The 22,866-nt window shown below is 38.2% G+C and overlaps 1 long non-coding RNA gene across 1 annotated transcript; it reads left to right on the top strand.

Annotated features, from left to right (window-relative positions):
- Nucleotides 1–8,632: 8,632 nt before the first annotated feature.
- LOC135154059 (uncharacterized) lies at nucleotides 8,633–18,196 on the top strand. Its single transcript, XR_010293503.1, has 2 exons — nucleotides 8,633–8,831; nucleotides 14,481–18,196. It is a non-coding gene; the product is annotated as an uncharacterized LOC135154059 (long non-coding RNA).
- Nucleotides 18,197–22,866: the final 4,670 nt, after the last annotated feature.

Consider the following 22,866-nt stretch of genomic DNA (forward strand, 5'->3'; position numbering starts at 1 on the left):
GGCACTGGGACAAGTGCTAAAACAGCGCTCTATCCAGCATCTGGTGCTCGGGGGGGGGGGGGTCACTTTCAGCATTGAAATGGCATCCCTTCTACATTTTGTGCCAGTTGCTACTTTGGTCGTTCATGAGGCGAAACCTTACAGGGGGTTTCTTCCTTTTTTCTCCCCTTTTTTCCCCTTTTCATTCCCCCTTTCCCTGTCTTTTTTCTCCCCCCCCCGCTTTTTTTTTGTCTCCCTGAAAGTGGCGCCCATGGCACACACACCCTTGCTTCTAGATAATACAAGATTATGTGGAATGCAAGAGTCTTCATGATGACTCATTTCCATGAGAACTTATCTGGTCCAGGGAGGTGTGAATGGGCTATTTAATCAGCCATATTGAGGCCAAAAAGGTTCTTTCGTACCTCAGTCACATTTGCTCCATGGCTACCATACGGTGAGTCGAAAACAGCCGTTTTAACATTTTTTGTATCCCCTACATACAGGTGGTTTGAATAACAAGTGGAATGCCTCTGGCCGTCTCACCTGCATCACGCGATTCAATATAGCAGCAGTGCTGATTTTGAAAACTACTATAACTCGCACAAGATGTTCAGTGATACTTGGTTACTCTTATTTCCACGTTTTATGAACTAGACCAATACACTTATAGAGATATGATGGCAATTCAACAAATACCCCCAACGTGGCCAAAGTTCTTTGACCTTACATGACCTTTGACCTTGATCATGTGACCTGAAACTTGCACAGGATGTTCAGTAATACTTGATTACTATTATGTCTAAGTTTCATGAATCAGATCCATAAACTTTCAAAGTTATGATGGTAATTCAACAGATACCCCCAATTCGGCCAAAGTTCATTGACCCTAAATGACCTTTGACCTTGGTCATGTGATGTGAAACTCATGCAGGATGTTCAGTGATACTTGATTAACCTTATGTATAAGTTTCATGAACTAGGTCCATATATTTTCTAAGTTATGATGACATTTCAAAAACTTAACCTTAGGTTAAGATTTTGATGTTGATTCCCCCAACATGGTCTAAGTTCATTGACCCTAAATGACCTTTGACCTTGGTCATGTGACATGAAACTCAGGCAGTATGTTCAGTAATACTTGATTAACCTTATGGCCAAGTTTCATGAACTAGGTCCATATACTTTCTAAGTTATGCTGTCATTTCAAAAACTTAACCTCAGGTTAAGATTTGGTGTTGACGCCGCCGTCGCCGTCGCCGCCGCCGCCGCCGTCGCCGTCGGAAAAGCGGCGCCTATAGTCTCACTCTGCTATGCAGGTGAGACAAAAATGAATGAAACGGCCGTTTTCAACTCGCTATACGACCGCCGTAGAGCAAATGTGACTGAGGTATTAGGCACCTTGTCATAAGTCAAAACTTTGTCTTTGCGCAGGATTCCTCAAGCATTTTTTTTATATTACTATCCTCATTTCATTATAAACAAAACAATGGAGCATGAAGGAAAATCACTTTGATAAGAGGAATTATCCCTTTATTTCCTGCTGGAAGACAGAAGACACAGCACTGATTTTTTACAAGTTGCCGTATTTTTTTTGTATTTTCTTATTTGTGGTGGTGTGGAAAGCCTGAGAGAGAGCGAGAGAGAGAGGGAATGAGGACCTGGCCTGATTAGAAATCTTTCTTGGCATGCGACAGCATTCGAGTCAGAAAAAACCAAACAGAGATATCAAAGGAGATAAAAAAAAGAGAGAAGATTGATGTTATTAAAGGGAAAATGATAGTGGGAAGCAAATCATTAATGATGAGAGAAAACATAAATATGCCTTTTTTCTCATTCAACAAAATAATTACCTATTGAAGTGTTTCCATGTGATTTCTAAGTCCTAAATAAGGACAAACCGTACCAAAATTTGTCCATAATCAAGGATTTTAGAGATCAATACATGTATGAGGAAAAAGGTAACCTAAATATGAATGATAGTCTAGAAGCATTCAAATATATTTTGCACCTCCTTTCTTAAAAGCCATATTCCTTTTTCTAATTTTCTGCACTTTTGACAAACTACATGTCACATATCTCTTTCACACATGGCCTAGACCATCGAGGCATTAGACTTAGTATTAGACCAAGTGTAGTCTAGGCTAAACCAAATTGGTAGTAGACTAAATGGTCTGTATATTGAACTCTGGTTTGATCATAAAATTTGGTCTTAATTTGTGGTTTAACTATGGATAGCCAATTGAGGCAGGTATCTCCAACAATACAGGTTCAATTTGTCAGCTTATTTCACACTCAAATCATTCAAAACTAACTGGGAATAATAATATAAAAAACCCTCTGGTCTAAAGTTGTGGTTCTAACTAGTGGATAACCAGTTGTGACAGGTACATGTACATGGATCTCCAAGAGTACAAGCTCAATTTGTCCGCACATTTGACACTCAAGTCATTTAATGTAAAACTGACTGGGAATAATAAGTGAAATAATTCTCTTCATCAATAAAAACATGAGGAAAGAGCCAAGTATAGATAGGAAACATAAATGTAAATCCAATTTGCACATTTTTGGCTTCTCATAATTTCAATACAGTATTCGACCATGGTCTAAGTTAACCCGGACTTCAGAATAGGGGCTAATGGGTTTAGCTGATGTGATTGGTGGGGATTTTTTACCTGATTGCTAAGAAAGCATGAATGCTTGTAAGCAAGCAACCAGAGGACCATCGGCTTAAGGTCCTCTCCGAAGGACCTGGTAATGAGGATTAATGCCTTACCAAAGGGCACTAGCGCACCAAGTGGGAATCGAACCCGGGTCACCGGAATACGAATCCCCCGCTCTACCGACTAAGCTATGTGGTGATATACTATCTGAGAAGTTAGTGAACAAATGCTTACAGACCAATCAAACATAAACCATAAAATCAGGGATGGATCCAGGATTTTCCAAAGGGAGGGGGGGGGGGCATTTTTGTACAGAAAAAAAATTAACCAGCCCTCCAAAAGAGGTCTTCACTCCAAATTAATGGTGATTTATATCAGGAAAAATTGAAAAAGCAAAAAAAAGGGTCCTCACTTATGACATATTCCCCTAACAAAAATTTGTTATACCTGGATCCGTCACTGCATAAAATCATTGGGTATCGAAATGAATGTGGAACAAAAACTCGTGAAAATTCTTGTGTCATATTTTGTCTAATTTTGAAGGAAAAAGGTAGCTCAAAGAATAGGGTTTTGATCATATTATTCATTGGCAATTTAGGTTGCAATAGGGGCAAAGGCACCCTGGCTAATTGCCTACGCTGCTGCGAGCCCCTTGGAATAGACTTAGAAGTTCCTCTGTCCTTCCTGCGAATCAATCTGGTTTCCATTTCTGCGGTTGTTGGATGGACCAAGAATCCCGCTGCATCACTGATATGACTTGATGTGATGGGGTCCTCCGAGTCTGTCAGTGGTGATCTAACATTCAGTTTCCTGAACATGAAGAGCACATTGTATCTGATAATGGTTGTGTTCAGACGATACTTCTAATTTTCCAGTTTGACACTTTGTTGAAAGCAAGGTTGTGTCCAGGCAAATCGTTTGATAGCCGTGATTTGAGAATGCAAGGAAAAGACTGAAAAAGATGTGGTTGCAATTGTCGGAATCCCTTGAAAGCAACACAGTATATTGTTGTGTTCAAGTGACAGTCTGCATAGTGGTTGCGTTCAGACGATATGTTTAATTTTCCAGTTTTACAGTTGGACTTTTCTAGCCATTTTAAAACATGTTTGGCTGGAAGCAAGGTTGCATTCGGGCAAATCGTCCAGTAGCCATGATCGATTTGAGTGAATAAGGTGCAATTGTCATAATCCCTCAAAAGCAACATATTGATCCGATTATATCACTTGATGGTTGCATTCAGGCAAAAAGTTTTATCACTCAGCATAGACGTTTTGAATTTGAATTATGTTTTGCTTGAAGCAAGGTTATGTTCAGACAAATAGTTTGGTATGACTGATTGAAAAAAGCTAAGAAAACACTGAAAAAAAATACAACTAGAAGGTGATTCTGCCATAATCCCTCAAAAAGCAACAAATTGATGGGGGGGGGTGTTTCACAAATATTTAAGTAGGACTTAAGTAGGACGTGTATATAATATGAAACGCGCAATCTTATTGATTAATACGCAGAAGTGCACATCCTCTTGGCATGATCTGACCAATGTGGTCATGCCTATTATAATGCACAAAACTAGGCATTTAAGTGCGACTCTGAGTCATACTTTAATAAATCTTTGTGAAACACCCCCAGAGATTGTATCTGGGCCCCGTCTTACATAGAGTTACGATTGATACAATCAATCGTAACTCTATGGAAATCCATCAGTGTCATAATTCATTCTACAGGAAATATGTCCTTTCTAAACAAAGAGAAGCACAGTGAATTTTTAAGAAAACAATGAATGTATGAATATACATCATAGAAAGTATTTTGAAAAAACATGCATAAGAGATGTTGACGTTGCTGGCCGTCCATAGTTATGATTGATCGGTTCAATCGCAACTCTTTGTCCTGATGTAGGTTGCATTGAGGCAATAAGTTTTATCTTCCAGTGTAGGCGTTTTTGAAACATGTTTTGCTAACAGTAGGGCACCCAAATTATCTGGCTATCATGATTTGAGAATGCAAAGAAAACACAGAAAGTGATATTTTTGGATGTTGGTTATGTCAGAATCGCATTTCTGGCATTCTGGTATCTCTTGAAAGCACCATGATGAGATTGTAATGATGTTATAGGTCTCGTCTTCCAGACTTCCAGTATAGATATTTTGCTTGAAATGTATTAACTTTTATTATTTACACATGTGGTTGTAGAGGCAGATCATTCTAAATTACGTAGGCATTTATTATTGCATTTTATGGCAATCTAACTAAGATGTAAAACAAGTATACAGAAACTGCAAAAGTAAGTTGTGGAGAAAGTGCATACATTGTGTGAAGGCATTGATCCAATGACCGGGGTAATAATATAGATGCTTGGAAACGCCATTCTGATGTATTAAGCATTATAAAGCAGAATGTTATCATCATAAAGAACTTTTGTACAGAGATAAGATACGTGTAAGAACATTTTTCAAAAATATTTGTTACATTTTTCGGACTGATGACATCATTTAGTCCTCACCCTGACTCTGCATATTTTCAGTTTCCTTGGCAATTTCCATGGCAGTTCTAAATTCTTTAATCTCCTGATCATACTCACTCACTAGGCCTTAGGCCTCATGAAATAGTATGTCTTCGAAGCAGTCTCTAAACATCTTGACTTCTTGATGAGTCAGATCGGCAGATATGTTTCTTGTGGGGGGAAAAATGTGAGCTTCCTTCTCCCAGCTGAAAATATAGTAACCATGGCAATGACGAGAGTTAATTGATTGAATTATTGCGTTTCCTAGAATTTCTTTTTGCAAATATTTACAATTGAAGAAATGTTCTCAATGATCTCCAGTTGTGATGTATTGCGGGTTTAGGGTTGGCACTATACATGTACATGTAAGTAGTCATTGTAGACATGGGAGACATAATAAATATGTGATTTAGGAAATAGAATCCAATTTGTCTTTAATAGATTTTAAACTAAAAGTGGCGCTCTACACATTGGAAAAAATAATAACAGGTTGATACAAAAGAAAGCTGTTTTATGTTCAGATAAAAGATGTATGTTAAATTCACAAGTTCAGAAGATGAGCAATATTATGTGATTTATTCCAAAATGGGATTGTGGACTGCTCGTAAGGTGTGCGACAGCCTTCAGAGGAAATATTCATGCTGGTAGGAAGTACCAATTTTTTTTGGGAACATAAATTCAATTGTATTTTTGGACTGATTATGGACCCTGTTTCATAAACATGTTGTAGATAACAAAGGCTAGAAGTCTATGTCTAGTCCCTTGAAACTTGATTTTTGTAAATTTTGTGATAAAGGGCCCACTCCATTAGAGCTCATAAATTTGACCTTCCTTCATAAGGAAGCAGACTTGTCTTCATCATCTTCCTGTTGCTATGTGTGATGCACCTCAAGAAAGAGATACAGAGAAATAAAGGAAACTGAAGAGAGTAAGTTAGGATATGTAATTACATTGATAGGGTGCGAGACTGTTTCTCGTTATCATCTTTCCTGTTGCTAAATGAGATATACCTCAAGAATGAGATACTGAAAAAATGATAATCTTTACTGTTGCTAGGTGTGATGTACCTCAAGAAAGATATACAGAGAACCAGGGGGAATGAGAGACTCAATTGAGGTTATAATTTACAGGGTGTGAGATAACATTGGTTATACAATGCGTATGTAATACAGGAAGTAACTGGAATTAAGGAAAGAGAGGTACAGTATACAATGAAGGGGTGAGTGATAGACAGAGGTTGAGAGAGTGGGAGGAGGAAGAAGGGGGGGGGGGAGAAAGAGAGAGATTAACTCAACAGGTTTTTTTTTAGTGGCATATCTTGTATATAATATTTTAAGGAGAAATGATAATAGTACGGTGACAAAAATGATAATGGCATATTTACCCAGGGTAGAGAAAAGCAGAAGATATCGTGAATAAAAAAAAAGATTATGTACATCTTTAAAAAAGACACAGAGTGAGGAAGATTTGTACATGTATGTACACATAGACGGTAGAAGTTTCCATCCTTAGATAACATACAAATAATTGAGTAGGAAAATTTGCTTCTTGATTGAAAAAAAAAAATTCCTGTTAATATTGTACTCATAAGAAGATGTGATATTTGGCATGCATGTTTCTCAGCGGAGGCCAAATCCATGTTTTTCCCTTCCCTCCCTTGGTATGTAAATGTGAGCCTTAATTAATTGTGACTGGAATTATTGAAAGTTTTCATTTTTCTTCCTTTCAATAAGTTTCACTGGCTTATTAGGAGGTGAAGTTTGGAAAATTAAAGCAAAGAAGGAGTAGTTAAAGAAAAAGGCAACTTTCTTAAATCTCATATCCCAATTCAGACATGTTCATCTTTTACCATAGTGAACAGAAAATAAGTGAATGGAAGAAATATGCCATACGATATTGATCTCGATCAAAGTATAGGAATGTATTCTTTTATTATCATGGAAACAACTAGGTTTCTTTGTGTTTTATAGGGTAAGTTCAACAGTCATCCTGGTAGTCTGCAGACACAGACCCTGATTGAACTTTGCTCAACAAGTGGGTCTCCACACAAAGACTAGCACTAAAACTGGCTACCGGGTATTTCAATTCCTGAGTGAGAGGGCCTTCAGTACACAAGGCATTATAGGCTGCACATTCAGACCCTGAACTTGAGTAAAGGGGTTGCAAAGCAGACTACCATAAATGGTTAAGATTTGACCATTTTTTGTTTGGGAGATTATCATATTTGTTCAGAATACATGTATGCGCAGAAGCTGAATTATGCTTTATACATATATGCCTGAAATGCAAGGCCATATAATTATGAATATTTATAATTGCACTTAAAATGTTCAATGCAATTCAATTTCAATTCAAATTCATTTCCACAAATTGAGTAAAAAGTACAAACATCAATACATTCACAATATATATAAGCAGTTACAATTTATTACATAAATACAGAAGAAATTCAAAATATGGAGGAGATTGACAAATGCCATATTGATCCATCAAGTTCAATCCCATACTATAACAAAATACATAAAATACATGGATGACATCACGAAAATAAAGGATACTTTAGGGCTCACAGGCCTAATTCATTTCCCATAGACTTGTGTGTTAAAGTGGCACTTAAAAAGAATTCATAAAATATAAGGAGGAAATTCGAGGGTTGAATGTTTACTACCAGTGGATAGGATAAATGTCTGACATTCCATATCTGACCAGAAAAGGGTACCTTGACCGGCTCATTTTCAAAATAAATCAGCATTTATGAAGACTACACCTGCCGGGACCAAATTCATCACTTGAGAGAGTAAAATGACCCTAATTCTTCCGCCAGTAAAAATATAGTTCCATAGTGGTGATATATCTTTCCAATTTGGAAAAAGTAAGTTCAGTAGGTACCCTCCCGAGAATCAGTGTTAGATTGTCAGTCATATTCATTCATTTTTGTCAATCAGCAATATCAAATTTAAAAATTGAGCAATGGGTTGGCTCGAAAGAATATCTATGGCCTGCCAGTTGTGATTAGGCCCGTGCGACCTGTAAGAACTAATAATCCAGACAAAGCAAGAAGAAGTCATAGAAGATATAGATGCAATTGAAAATGATAAGACTTCATTATATGAACCTGTTTGGTCGTACACATAACTCCTTATAAATTATGATACATCTTTTTCTGGGGCCCCTTACTGATTAAAAACTGTTAAAAGCTACAGAAATCCTTAAATCTGATTGGCTGATAGTAAATTTGTTAAAGAAATTGTGCATTTGTTATTATAACAAGTCTTATTAAACAAGAGACTGGAATATTTTTGTATGAGTCAGGTGTTCGTGAGGTCAGATTTCTCATATCCTATCTCTCTTTCTTCTCTCTCTCTCCTCATCTGACTTCCCTGCATACACGCCTCTTTCACTCCTACTCTCTCCCTCTCTCTCTTTTCCTCTCATTCTCTATCCCATCCCATCCTCTCTCCCATCCAAACTCTTGATTATTCCCCACAGGAAGGGCTTCCCCTGGAGTTCTTGGCTACCATCCAGGAGGACCGGTCTTTGTGGAAGGGGTGCGCTACCGTACCCCTGGAGTACCTCCCTCCCGGCCTGAAGGGGTTCAATGCATACGCCATCCATGGGACGGGGGAGCAGAGGGAATACCAGGCGCTGTACCCCGCTGAGAGGGGCAAGCATGAGCACCCTGACTTGTGAGTTACATCAAGAGGTGGGAAAGGGGAGGAGGATCTGACTTGTGAGTTTTTATTAACCGGTGGGGGTGTGGAGGGGTGTATCGACTCATCAACTGATGGAGTGCCAGGATCTATACACAGCTGCAAGCATGAGCAGTCTGACTTGTGAGTTTCATTACGAGGTGGGGGTAGGGAAGGGGTGTCCACTTGTCAACTATTAAATAAAGGGCTAATTACTATGTTCTATATATTCCAGTTAAGAGGGGCTAGCATGAGCAATCTTTCATTAATAGGTAGGGGTAGGGAAGGGGTGTCCACTTGTCAACTAATAAAGGGCTAATTACTATGTTCTATATTCCATTTAAGAGGGGCTAGCATGAGCACTCTTTCATTAAGAGATGGAAGGGGAGGGGTGTACCCACTTGTGAAACTATGGGCGTGTCATGCAGACTTTATACCCAGTTGAGAGGGACAAGCATGCATGAGCACTCCTTACTTGTTTAAGAATTCGGCTGGAAGGGAAGGGGTGTTTACCCACTCATCAACTAAGAAAGTATGCATACCCAGTTAAGAGGGGCAGGTATGAACAACCTGACTTGTAAGTTTCATTAAGAGGTTCCGGAATGGAGGGGTGAGTCCACTTATCTACTACTAATGGAGTGCCAGGCTTTAGCTTTACCTAGCTGGAAGGGGCAAGAATGAACACCATGACTTATCACCTCATTAGGAGGTGAGGAATTGGATGGGGTGTGACTTGTGACTCTTAACGAGACGTGGGGATTATGGGAGGAGGGTGCCCACTTTTTCAATGAAATATTTTGATGATGATACACATACATGTGCAAATACTGCCAAATGGGGATGGTAAAGAAACATCAAACACACTCTGAGTTTGTATGAAAGTGGGGACCCATGCTCCTTTATATAAATGCAACATGCATCTGGGACGTTGCTGTATTTGTGGAGAAGGGGGGGCTGTTGTTGCAGGAATGATGGTGGTCGAGTATTAAGGGGGGCATACATGTAGCTAGTAGGATGGAATAGTAGTTTCTATAATCAAAATCAAGATTGGGAATGTGGGGTGGGGGATCAAGGTCCTTCAGGATAGTTTATCCTTGAATAAAATGGCCTGTTAAAAGAAATAAGGGCCAGCGAGGGATTGGGGCTGTACAGCAGACAAATACATGTATCAGAAGGGCTGTCTGCACCATCCCGAGTTTTCAAATTAGCGCGCTATTTCTGATCCGGCAAATTATCACGATCTGAAAAATCTCGAGATAGTTTGCAGTGGAGACGCAATTATCGCGCTAGTTCGTAGGATTAATCTTGAGATTGCAATCCCAAGTCAACTCGGGTTTATTTGCAAAATAGCGCGCTATTTTACGAATTATCCCGCTAATTCGTAGGTGCAGACGCACTCGAGATTGGACTCGGGGTAATTTATTCATGACGTCAGTCCATAATGCAATTCGCGTTCCACTTCCGCCTTGGTCAAAACATAAACACGTGCGAAAGTCAACTTTATACATGCGAATAGATATTATCGCGAATAGCGTTCATCAATTGCCTAATCAGCAACGATGGTGTCCCACCACTGTATGGATTTTGGGAGAGACCAGACCGAAGGGGGAGGCGCTCATCTACGATGGTCATATTCAATAACAACACTGACAACAGTGTCGTCTTATTCCTTCGCAAAATGTGAGCTAATAGCATTTCTTTCCTCCTTCTCTCCCTCTCTTTCCCCCTCTGTCGTTGCCTCCTACTCCGCCATCATATTTAACGAAGAATACATCACTTCTTCACTCGCTGAGCTGAGAGGATTGTTGCATAACACCGGTCGAATTCGGCGAAAGTGCTAGTGAAAGGAGTACATTGCTTGCATATCGCGGGAAGTTATTCAAAAGCGCGGGCCGTTGAAACTCCAGGATCCGAAAGTGCGCATGCTTGGAATATCAGGCTTGTTGCCTCGCTCGAGCAGGAATCGCTCTTCTTGCGATGGTGGAGACGGGGTTTCTTGAATCTCGAGATTAATCGCGAAGTAGGCCGATCGGGCTAAAATCTCGAGATTGAGCAAACTCGGGATGGTGCAGCACCGCCTAGAGATTGGTTGTCATTGCTTGCACAAAGTATATTCCACTTTGAGCATTTTACAAAAACCATACCATGACTTGCTCTGCCGTAAACTGAAAGGAGGAAACCAAGAGGGGAACCGTAAAAGTTACCGCAAGGTTTCATCTATCCTCTGTCACTTCTGGAAGGAAATGAGCTGTACTTCAAATGCTATCTATAGACGATGGGTCGCGATAACTGGTCACGGCAGAGAGGGGTAATGGCAGAGAAGGGTTACGGTGAAGAGGGGTTACTGTGGAGAGAGGTAATGGCAGAGAGAGGAGTAATGGTGGTGAGGAGTAATGGTGGTGAGGGGTAATGGTGGTGATGGGTAATGATAGAGAGGGGTATAATGGTGGTGAGGGGTAATGACCAGATGGGTAATGGTGGTGAGGGGTAATGACAGAGAGTGCTAATGGTGATGAGGGGTAATGACAGACGGACCCCTTACCATCCTGCCTCTTTCTTGCCCCATTCCCCTTAAATCAGTTTGAGGGAATATCACTATGGATGAGAAACAGACCCGGAGTAAGGGTTTAATTGTAAAACAGAAATAAGGGGGGGGGGCACTGGACCCCAGGCCCCCACATTAAGTCAGTTTGAGAGGATTATAATTTTTGATGAGAATCAGACCCAAGATCATGGCGTAGTTTTGAATCAGGTCTTTATTAATAAGGGGAGGCAGTGGACCCCTCTCCCAACCCCTAACTTTTCTTGCCATCCCCCCGCTCCCAAAGTCAGTTTCAGAAGATATAGGTATGAAACAGATCCCAGCAGCATGGTGTGGTTTTGAAACAGGTATTACTAATGAGATAAGGGGGAGGCAGTGGACCCCCTTTCCCCTTCCCCCTCCTTTTTCTTGCCCCTTCCCCAAACTTTATGCCCCGCCCCCCTTAAGTCAGTTTAAGAGGATTTCCATTTTGGGTAAGAAACAGACCCCAGCAGCATAGTATAGTTTTGAAGCAAATAATAAGGGGGAGACAGTGGACCCACTCTCCCAACCCTTCCCTTTTCTTGCCCCTTTCCCCAAACAGACCCCAGCTGCATAGTGTAGTTGACCCTACCCCTGCCCCCCTTCCCCCACTTTTTCCCCCTCCCCCCCACCTTAAATCAGTTTTAGAGGATATCATTTTGGTTGAGAAACAGACCCATAGGCATGGTGCAGTTTTGAAACAGGTCTTTACTTAGGTGATAGGGGGGGGGGGGGACAGTGGACCCCTACCCATGCCCCTCTTTTCCCCTTCTGCACCTCATCCCCCACCCACCTTAAGTAAGTTTTAGAGGGTATCATTTTTATGAGAAACAGACCCCAGCAGCATGGTGTGGTTTTAAAGCAGGTGTATGGTTAATGTCAACCACTTCCTCTGTTCTGACAAGGTGTATTGTTGAAGACCTCAAAAGCAACACTCACTTCTCAACTATTCACAAGCACAAGGGCCCCCTCGTGGGTTCCGCAATGGGGTCAACCAAGGAACATGTCTAAGCACCTGAAAATTATAACATCCAAGGTGTGAATGTTTGAATCGTATACATCTGAATGTTCATCTAATCCCCAGCTAATTTTAATTTTCATACAGATTCAATCTATTAAAAGTGATACAATGGTCTCAACTTTTTTTTGCAAGATTATAATAAAATAAAACATATACTGCCCAAAATGTTGCATTTTTTCCCCTTTCGTTACTATAACAATGTTGCATTTTGGGGGTTGGTATTAAGACCATGGACGAGCAAGTTCATGGTGACAATCATTCCATTGCCAATGGGAGCTGGTTGGTCATTGTACAAAGTCTACCTGTGAGCTTTAATACGTATGAATGATTTTTTGCAATTGCAATGGGACGGATTCTGCAACATAGTCAATCTATTGAAAATGCCATCAAATCACAACAACAAACACCTGAGAGGTCTCTGTCGAAAGTTGGTGAACCGGGAGAGCTGATCGTTGTAAGAATTTGAGCTGACAAAAATTGCAAATATCTTGTTTGTCCAGAGGTTCGGACGACACTACGGTTTTGATTCACAGCTTTTCGACAATGACTGCTTTGTCATGAAGTGCTTCTGACAAAAGATTCCCTTTGTTCCAGAAAGCGTCTGCGTAGTGTTGCAAAAAATCCCTATGAAGGGGTTAACACATCATTGAGAAGACCTAGACAGGAGATTGATTATTTTAAGACTGATTGAAGGCCTTTTGGATTAAGAGGGTATAAACATTGTCTTACTGGGTGTCATGGGGGTGAAGAGAGATTAGTTAATCCCCTAATATAGACCTACACCTACATGTAATCAGCCACACTGCCTGTAATCTTACTTGCATTACTGATCTATATTTATATAATATATATATATCATACTGTTTAATCATGTATTTCACTTTGATGAATATTCTTGTATTTTAAATACAGCGCGTCCCCCCAAAAATGCCCTCTGATATGCGGCTGAATTCTAAAAATGAAAATTATTCTCAATGAAATGTATAAAACTAGGAAGCTCATCTCATGTTCTAACTTTATAAAAATTTCTTTGGTCTCGCTTCAGTGGTTTTAAATACACAGTCTATTATGTAAAAGTGGTGCTTTTCAGCCCATTCCAAGTTTGCATGCATGCAGCACTGCTTATATCAATCCCCTTTGAACATTCTGACCAAGGAATTCCCTGATCTGACCAGGGAAATCTCCATGATCTAACCAGGCTCATCAAATCACAACCTTTAGCATGTTCAGAAGGGCAAAAACAGTATTTTGACAGTTCATTTCATATTTGATAGCGGAGATGCACAATAATTGAGACAACGGGTCATGTCTGTTTCATGCCTAATACCAACAATACTGCATTTGTTTTTCATTACTTTATTTCAATTAATAAGCTACTGAGGTCAGGTTAATTCAATGTAACTTTTTAAAAGAAAAAAAGTCAAAATTTTCTCTGGTAAAGATCCTTTTCACAAAGGGTGATTAGCTTGTGGATTCCCCTTTATTTTCAGCTTATTTTACTCATCCATCATTCATATTTTCTGTCAAGTTGGTACACTGATTCCCCTTGTCAATCATTAAACAAACTTAATTCTTTATGTTTCTTGTCCTTCTGAACATGCCCAAGTTTATGATTTGAGGATATGATTAGGGAAATGTCCCTGCTCAGATCCTGGATGTAAAAATGGGGATTAACATGCCATAGACAATGCAGAAATGCATCAATGCTGCAAACTTGGAATGGGCTAAAATGCACCACTGTTATGTAATAGAGTGTGTATTCAAAACCGCTGTAGCGCGACCAATGAAATTTTCATAGAAGTTAGATCATGAAATGAGCTTTCTACTCATGAACATTTATTTGAGAATACTACCACATTTTAGAATTAATTCTGCCCTATGTCAGAGGGACATTTTTTTGGGACGCGCTGTATAAACATAGCAAAAAATGATTGATGATTTCATTTCTCATGATAAATAAGCACATTCTAGCCGCACAAAATTAATGCTGATAAAAAAAAAACTATTATATTGAAATGTCATATCTAAGATGTAGATCACTAATTTTTTTGTTATCTTTCAGCCACAGACTAAAATACTTTACAGAGATATCATGGGATGGCATCGTAGACGTATCGAGACTACCTCTGCCAACATCTGTTTGGAAGTGACAAGGGCCATCTTCAAATTTCTCTTTCCTTGCCAGTGAGAAGACTAGTCTTCCATTTCAGCTTTTTTCGATACTTGTTTTCAATGAGGAGACCATATTGACATGTGAAACATTTGTTGGTATAATTATTTGTATGGTGTCGCTTGTGCCTGTGAGGCTTATATAGCGTTTCATCAACAATTTTCATCTGACAAATTGTCGAATCTGATAACTTTCCTTGATTCATATTGGCTTAGAAGCACTGCTAATATGGTAACTTTCTGATAAAACATGATTTGTCTGATGGAATGTTTGACAAGTCTTATAATGAAACACTCCTCTGATGACCCCTCTCCTGATGATATATCTTACTGGGGGCTGTTTCATAAAGCTGTTCGTAAGTTAAGAATGACGTTAAGAACGACTGATCCTTTCTTGTGGTAAATGGTATTCACCATTGTTCATTGGTGATTGTTTTGCGCGTAAGAAAGGTTCACCAGTTGTTCTTAAAGTCGTTCTTAACTTACGAACAGCTTTATGAAACACCCACCAGGGTTTCCTCCTGGTGTCATATGAATATTGCAGCAGGTTCTTAATATGCAAATTAAGGTCATGAAAACATGTACATGTATGTATATGAACACACAGGGCCTTCATTAATATCCTATCCAATGGATGAGCTCATAAAACTCATGAAAGTTGCACTTGCAAGGCGAGGGTTTTCTGCTTTACACAAATACAATTATTTAGGCTTCAAATACATTTATATAACTTTAAACATGTAACTTGAGTTACAGTAGAGTCTGCTTGAGTCAACCTTCCATAACAACGTAGAAGCTTTTTTTTTCAGACCAGAATATGCGAAGGTGTTATTTACAAGTCTAATTTGGCCTAGGTCAAATAGATGTCTTTTGTCCCAATATGTCCCGACTTTCTCCGCTTCACCTATAAATTGACTTCCCTGATCTACTGCCCAAAAAATGAAATATTCCTTTGAGACTATTTTTTGCATTCTTAAGACAATCATATGTTTATTTATCAATCTATTAATTTGTAATATATAAATTTTGAAAGGAGAAATTCTTAAATTAAAGGAAATGTTTGGAGATGAAATTGAAAATTGAAAATGATCAAATAGCAGTTCAAATAATTATCTCCCATGAGTTTTCAAACTTCCATCTGTGGAACTTTTTGCTGTAATTTAAAGTTTTCACCTAAATTAAAACACAGTCATCAGTGATGGATCAAGGATTGTGAAATAGAGGGGGTACAAATAGCAAATAGAGAAATGGAAGGGGTGCAGATGATAATTTTCTCAGAATTGACTGTATTTATACAAAATGGGCAATATTCAAATTATAGAGGAGTGCGCCCCCGCCTGGATCTGCCATTCGTCATCAGACTGTTTTGGCAGACAGAATGCTGTAGGCGGTCTTAGAAAAATTAGATAGTTGTTTACATCCTGATTTTAATTGATAACATCCTTATTTTGCTTTTCTGTTGCTCTTTCTAATTCTTCAAGTTGAGGAAGAGCATTTACTGGTCAAGGTTTTGAAATCCCAGGCCCTGTTACATGAAGCACAGTGATTGATCGCATTGCTGGTTAATATGATTGATTGCATTGACTATTGTGTATGATCAATGGTAAATATCAGCTCAATAATTGATCGTAAGTTTATGTTATGTGGTGCTGGCCTGGTGGGTGTTCCATAAAGCTGTTCATAAGTTAAGAGCGACTTAAAGAACGACTGGTGATCCTTTCTTGTGGTAAATGTTATACAACAAAATGTTAATTGGGGATGGTTTAGCACGTGAGAAAGGTTCACCAGTCATTCCTAAAGTCGCTCTTAACTTACAAAATTCATGAAAAGGCCCCCTTGGCTTATACAGGAAAGTAGGGTCCTGTGTAAAAAATATGGAAAAATTATCTTTTGGAAAAACCATTTCCATTCAAATAACTTAGGCCTATACTAAAAAAATAATATGATTGAATATATGTGAATTGCATTAATGACATCAATTATTTTTTACTCTCTTATTTTTATTTTGTATCTTTAAACAATATTTTAAACAATGATGTTGATAATTATTTAATCATTATATCCATTAATTAGCTCTACACATTACAGTATACTTATTTGATTATTCCCTTTAAAACAAAGACGTTTGAGTCAGGGGGAGATAGGTGTCACAAACATCCCCAAGAATGCGGTAGAACTTGACATCTGCGGTGGACATATACAAGTATGTGCCCAGCTGTGCCACGGTTCTCAAATCATGAAGAAATATAGTCATGTGACAGTGAGAGACCTCGGAATAACCAAAAGAGGATCTGTGTCATGCCTGGTTTAGCAAATATTTTCGTATTTTGGATTAGAAGGTTTTAGAGAGAATTTCTTCACCCACGGTTCGAGGTCTTTACTTATAGAAGGCCTGCACTCATAACAGTGATTTTTTTTTTATAAAAAAGTGATTTATAAGTACTCTCTACTTAACTGAGAGACTTTTTGTAAATAAACCAAGTATATGCTTTGCTGAGATGCTGTCTCAGGGTCGCAATATGATGACATGTGATAAGCGGATGTGTTACACTTTTTAGAAAGAATTTCAAATTTTTGTTGTTTTGATGAGGAGTTCTGCATCCTTATTTTCTTTCTCCGGAGACCAAAATTAATGTAACTGGTTGAATTAGACATCAGTTTCAATATGTCACTGACATATTTTCTGGCTGCATTGTAAACTCCTTGTCCTTTTTGTATACATGTAGTTTGAAATATAATATCAAGTTTCTATATATTTGTTATTTTTAGTTTGTAAATTTTAGAAGTTTGAAGATTTTTTTTTGTGGACAGTCAGTTCCCATCATTTAAACTAAATGCAATATTCCATTGATATTAACATTAATTTACTTTTGAACATGGATATCAATTCATTATGAGGATACATAATCATTTGTGAGTCCTACATTTAATAAAAAGTAATTCGGTGGAGTCACAGTATGGTGCGCTGTGATGCTGTGACTGTGATGCTTCTTAACCCACAGACTCCCATGCCTACCTCCTCCTATGCTCTTGCCACCCCTCACATCTTCAAAAAGTATACCATACAGACTCGCTCTCCATATATAAACCGCAATTGCTTACAACCAAACCGCTGCGACTCCCATCTTGATGAACTTCAATAGCACTTCTCACAACGCAATCATGACCCTAAACGCAGCCAAGAACAAATCGACCGCGCACATACGACCAATTACTAAAAATCCCTCAAATCATCAAGAAACACATATGCACATTATCAGAAAACCAACAACTTCATACCATCTTCCAATGAAGAACCCCCCTCCCCATGGTTGCCTTCAGGAGAGCACGCACACTCTGTGACCTCCTTACAAGAGCAGCCGACCCTACACCCAAAGACAATTAACAGACACATATTAGATACTGACAACAAACAACATCAGTGGCTTCCGCAATTGCAAATCAAAACAATATATGACACTTACATCAAAGAGGGTCAAACATGCAACAGTACAATTACTGGCCAGGCAAACCCCATCAACTCCCAACTTCATTGCAAATCTGAATGGATCATATACCTCATGACATACAAAAAGTGCCACAAACAATACATGGATAAGACAGAAAATACACTTTATACCAGATTCAGCAACACTAGATCCGAAATTCACAATTACACCTCAACAAGCAATTGCAACACTGAGTTCATCCCCAATGTCCTCCACTTCAACCTCCCTGACCAGTGGCAGATATGGTGGGGGGGGGGGGGGGGCGCGGGCATACGCCCCTTTTTTCCACAGCGCTAAAGGGGCTGCTAAAAAAAAAAAATATATATCATAAGTCGCCCCCTCAAAATAACTGCACTCCCTCATAGAAATTATCATGTCAACTTTTTCCCATGAGACATTGCGAATAACTGCCTGTCCGCTGCAACCGATCTAGGTGGTGCACCGTATTGTGAATCCACGAATTCTGATTCATTTTAAACTTGAATTAAAATGGATCTAGGATAAATCTCAATATAAGTTTAATTCCAAATCAATCATAACTCATTATACAGGTTTTATGGAACAAACTTCCAAATCCCCTTTAAACAAATGATACGGTAGACAAATTAAAATAGCTTTTAAAACTTACTTTGTCAAAATGTACCTCCATTCAACAAAGTGAACTCAATATTCAATGATGACATGACATGTGCTCCTGCAACAATTGCTCCAGTCTTAATATCTCAGAGGGTATAGGGTTAGCGTTAGGGTTATAATAGAGTTTGGTTCAGAATAATGTAAAGATAGGAATTAGGGTTTATTTAGTTTTGGAGGTTGAGTTCTTATGTTTGGCTTAATGTGCAGATTTTTCATCCGAGCAATTGTCGCCTGGCAGAGCAAATGTCCTGGAACAGTATATGTCCTACATAAGAACCGACTATCAGCTGTCTTTTATTTAATTTTCTTGAATCAAATGTACAGTGGTACATGAGAGTTCGAGGAGAAATGCAGATATTTTATTGTTGCCAGAGTTATGAGATTTAATACATTTCAATGTTTTGTTATTTCTTTTTATTTTGTCTTTCTAATGATCAATCTGGTCATGAATTATTTTAGTAATATACTTTGAAATGCCTTTTCAAATCTTTTCAAGTGTCTTCAATCAGATAAATTTAGAAATTCATTTTTTATCAAATGCAGATTTTGTAAAATAAATGATATATTTTATTACTAGAATTTGAGTTATGCAAAATTATTTGACACAGTAGTGTAAGCAAGACCAGTTTGTGAGAGATGTAAAGTTTTCAACTATAGAGGGAGCCAAACACATCAAAGAGCTGCGAATGGGATGCTTAAATCTTGGCAGAATCCATTACAAAATCTTGTGTCCTATTGACACACAAGCCCTGTAACACAAAACCAGGCAATGGTTGTAGAATTGTTTTTCTTACAATTGATCTCATTGACCACAATGAAAAAATCAATTGTGAAAATAAAGTGTTTGATCAATCACTAAGGTTTATGTAACTGGACCCAGAGATCTGGGTCCCCGTCTTACAAAGAATTACAATTGATCCAATCAACCACAACTATGGAAAGCCAGCAATGCCAACATCTAAAATACATGTTTGTTCAAAATATTTTTTGAATATGATTATATTCATACAGTATATTCATATTTTTCTTAAAAATTCAGTGTGCTTCTCTTTGTTTACAAAGGACATTGTGTAAATTTCCTGAAGAAAAAATTATGACATTGATGAATTTCCATATACTTGAGGTTGATTGGATCAATCGTAAATCTTTGTAAGACTGGGCCCTGTATTATCTTTGCTGTGAATTAGGGGGACATTTGGGAGACAATGGCACATATTCAAGTTTCAATTGTCCCACGGTACAAAACCATTGTTCATGCAGATTTTTTGAATTGTCACTCTTTCCTTTTAAGCGCCCTTTGCCAAAAGCGTGCATTTTTCATAGTGTACGTAATGAAAATATGCATAATTATGTACAAAAATCTGCATATAGTCCATGGTTTTCTGCCATAGTACAATTGAAACCTCTTGAGAATATGGGTCAACAAGTTGGGAACCCTCTAACCCTTTCCCCACATGTTGAGGGTAAATGTAAACATAGAATTCACAGATAAAGATATAAATAAGAGTGCATGAGGATAATGTATATCATCTTCATTACATATGCTTTTAAATACATTAAAGTGTGCATGATCATCTCATTGCATTATAGAAGAATGAATCTGGGGAATATCTATTCTCTTCAGTGAAAAAAAAAAGAGGATAGAAAAAGCAAAAAAAATAAAGGTCCATCAAAACTGGATATGAAATGAGAAAGTTATGAAAGTTTGAAAAGTTTACACGACAATTTCGATGATGGTCCTCAATTTTGGCAATGTTGCTTCAAACTTGCAGGTTTACAATAGAAGCACAACTCATATTCTTAGAAAGTAAAACGCCAAATTCTAATCATTATCTGTAAAGATGGTTGTATTTTTGTGTACTAAACTGCTCATACACCTACACGAGCTAGAAACTGCCAAGATGTGGAGGAACAACAATTATTACTGAACTTTCTTGATGCAGCAAAGACTATGATTACTAAAATGAAATGAATCAAACCAAAAGTTCATGTAGTTTGAGAAAGACACATGATTGGTAGTTTTATTGACTAAGAGTCATAAAAATGGACAAGAACTAATACAATTTCACCTTTAAGGCTAGAATAAATGTGTACACACATGAAACAACCTTTCCCGACTTTCTAACACTCTTGTATGATGTGTAATTTGTTACATTATCAATGCAGTGAAGAAAAACAGAGATATAACAATGTATTCTACAAAAATGTATCTCAAACACTGATTAGTATAACAATCAGATTATGCATTTTATATTACATAACAATTGGGGCAGCTGCTTATAAATACGACGTCACAAATCAAAAACTTAAAATTCGAATAACTTTCTCGATCTTTGATGGATTTTCCTCAAACCTTCATCAATATTTTTTTGGTTATTTTTATAATAAACTTTATGTCACTCTGCATCCTACAATCAAGGGTAAACATCCCCTTTAAGAACCTGCAAAAAAATCATCAGAAAACAAATTGATTGTGAAAAGATGAAGATCTCTGCTTGTATCACTTTTCTGCTGAATTCCTCTACGGACTGACTGATCCATTTCAAGCATATACATGTATATACATCAGAGCGCCGTAATACAATGGTTAGCAATTAATCATACCCTTGATTTTCATGTCATGATTGTACATTGTAGTCAATGAATGCAATCAATTGTGAATTGTTCTACGATGATTGCTAAGCTTTGGGCTCCTGGAATTACACCATCCATATCACTCTCTATTCCCATCTAACTTGCAACAAGGCATCTTATATTACCAACAATCATGGATCAGTCGGCATGCCATGGTTATACTCTTTTCAAATTATTAATATTTGGTTACTTCGCGAGGCATAATAAACATATAAAGACTGCACTTGCCTTGTTTGTAATTCACTTGAAGACCTTCCATTTTCCATTTTGATCAAACTAGAATGTCGGAGAAGTGCATTTCCAGTGGCAGGCATAATCCAATTTCAGAGCAATGTACATGTAACTTATGTGGCAGCCATTACTTGGGGTCTTCCATACAACAAGCACTTTAAATGGGTTATGCAATGAGCCAGGTGGGTTGCTGTATCAGTGCATATTATCATAGGCAGACTTGTAGCCCCCATCCCCCTCCCTCCCCCTGGTAGATATTACCATAGCACTCATCCAAACCAAACTATTTTTTTTTAAACGAAGAGGACAATATTGGTAATTCTTATATCAATGTTACTATTTATATCAAGTCTGCCTGAGCTTTGTCTGACCGAGCAACAACAACGTACTTGCATAATATCGCACATTAAAGACCCTCTAATAACGGGCTCAATCAAAAAAAGCTTTCCACTAGAACCTAACGACCATTCATCTAGAAATACTTCAGATTATTTGAAATCAGAATGTAGTCCCTAATAAATGCAATGCAATGCAATGATAAAATAGCCACCATTGTTGTTGCTTGGTCAGACAAAGCTCACACAATACGCCTGAATGATTTAAATCTATGGATGCTTCTGAGAACCAGGTATTCCAAACAGATGTTGGCAATTGATGAATGAATACTTCTTGGATACTACTTTTCATACTAGTGTGCAATGGCTGGCAAGGCTCTTAATAATGAGCTGTTATGCCATCAAGAAAAACTTATTGAAAAAGAGTGCATAAAATCCAAAACACAGCCAAACCTGCTTTGACCACCTCTCTAGAGACTATTTTGATTTGGATGTTGTTTTATGTTAATCTCTAACCAGGGAGTGGGGGGCATCAAATTTACCTATTAAAAGATAATCTATGCACTGACATAGCGACACATCTCACTCATTTCATAAATCCATTGAAAGTGCCCCTCAGTTTAATATGGCCGCCATAAGTTGCATTGACCTGAAGTTTTAGCAGCAAACTATCGTGACCACTGAAGTTAATTCTAATGGATGCATGTTATGTATATATAAAAGCCCGTTTATAGCAGCCACCTGCTATTATAGACCACAATATGTTTCCCTTGGGTGGTCCATATAGACCAGTTTCACTGTTATTAAGTGGTCTTTCATTCCAAACGACATTCAAACGCTCTTCCAGTAGTCAATGGGTTAACACACCTCCTGTCCAAACATTGCAACTTCTCTGACATCGATGACATCCCCATAAACAATGTAAATCGTAATGACAATATTACACATTCATACA

This window comes from Lytechinus pictus, chromosome 5 (genome assembly GCF_037042905.1).
Source record: "Lytechinus pictus isolate F3 Inbred chromosome 5, Lp3.0, whole genome shotgun sequence".
NCBI lineage: Eukaryota > Metazoa > Echinodermata > Echinoidea > Temnopleuroida > Toxopneustidae > Lytechinus > Lytechinus pictus.